Source organism: Tachysurus fulvidraco, unplaced genomic scaffold, assembly GCF_022655615.1.
Source record: "Tachysurus fulvidraco isolate hzauxx_2018 unplaced genomic scaffold, HZAU_PFXX_2.0 HiC_scaffold_211_np12, whole genome shotgun sequence".
Classification (NCBI taxonomy): Eukaryota; Metazoa; Chordata; class Actinopteri; order Siluriformes; family Bagridae; genus Tachysurus; species Tachysurus fulvidraco.
In genome coordinates this window covers 1-1503 of record NW_025927040.1, presented here as the reverse complement: position 1 = coordinate 1503, position 1503 = coordinate 1, and the positions used below count along the sequence as shown (strand labels likewise).

Genomic DNA, 1503 nt, shown 5'->3' with positions numbered 1-1503 from the left:
CCAAATCAGTTCCATCATTATTTACTTTTTACACAAAATCCCTCATGAAAATGATCCTTTAAAAAAATAACGATTATAATTCATTAGTTTGATGTTCTGTAGATATGAGCTGCTAAAACTGAGTGTTTGGACAGAAACCACAAGACAGAACAAACTACAAAAGGTGACGTGTTCTGGTGATTTGTGTCAAGAACTAAAGAGAATCTTTTGAAGAAGCTAAAAAATATAAAATGAACCAAACCAAGTCAAACCAAACAGCAGAGAAAATGTTTCAGTGATGTGTAAAATTCATTTAATGAGGATCAGAGACATTGATTATAAAGTCCATAGGAAACATTTTTTCACATAAAACATTCCAGTGACGTATTTATTGTACAATTAACCCACAATCTTCATATCCATAGAGTACATGTGCGCTCACACGTGGCTTTGTATTAGACCACAAAAGACATTTCTTTCACTCAGCATTAAACTAATGGTGTTCTACTATAACTCGGTACCTTGAGGGAAACCTTGAACCTCTAAATTCTTTCAGATTGGTAATGCACAGGATAACCCCGCTCACATGCTACTGTAACGTATTTAAGGCCCTGACTACCAGAATATGTACACGGTGGTGTCATGTCTCTCGTGGTGCACGTGACCACAGTGAACCTTGCAATGCTTTCATAAAGATTCCCGCCTAAAGGCCTGCCGCCTCTCTGACATATAGCTTGGACCTGAGTATCAGTAGCCTTTATGAAGCTGTTCTTGTATTTGCAGGTGCCACCATAATTGATGTTCTCATATGTAATCTTCTGGGTACATGAAGGCGTGTTCATGTTCAGGTAAACATGCTTCCTTTTGAACGATCTCCAGGTCTGGGCTTCAGCAGGCAGTGCGGCACTCAGCACCAACAGCAGAACCAGGGCGAACACACGGATCTCCATGACCATATCTGTGGAGACAGAAACAAACAGATGGCACAAGAAAAGATGATTAGCATTTTTTAGCTTTCAGGATTTTCAGGCCCTTTTGTCATTTCCTGTTCAGAGAATTGTTACAAAGTGCAGTTTCATGTTAAACGTCACCAAATCAACAATTACTTTACTACACTATTTTATGTGAAGCCAAACAAATCCATGTGTATTAATATAAACCTGTAAGTTGCAGCTTCACTACTGTCAAGAGCTGTTTAGAAGAAAAACGGAAGATGGATGTAGAAATCCTTTAAATGCTCAAATGAGAAACAGAAAGTTTGTTATTTATTCTCAGGCAGAAGTTTGGCAAAAGCGTTAGCTAAATAGCGTAAGAGGTGAGTTGGATAAGATACAGACCTTTATCACACCTGCAGTTCCGTGCTTAGCATGTATCGAGAGTTTATAGAGTAAAAATCCATTTACCTTAAAGAGCAGGAATCTGATCACTAAGTCGTCTGGACGTTTTCTTATTCAAAAATCGGTGTCTGAAATCTCACAATTTTTTTTGCTCCACTTCTTTCCTCCACAATAGATCAGCTTTATA

The 1503-nt window shown here is 38.2% G+C and overlaps 1 long non-coding RNA gene across 1 annotated transcript; it reads right to left on the bottom strand.

Moving 5' to 3' along the window:
* Positions 1–275: 275 nt before the first annotated feature.
* LOC113650937 lies at positions 276–1503 on the bottom strand. Its single transcript, XR_003442538.2, has 2 exons — positions 1383–1503; positions 276–937 (listed from the first exon to the last, which is right to left on the bottom strand). It is a non-coding gene; the product is annotated as an uncharacterized LOC113650937 (long non-coding RNA).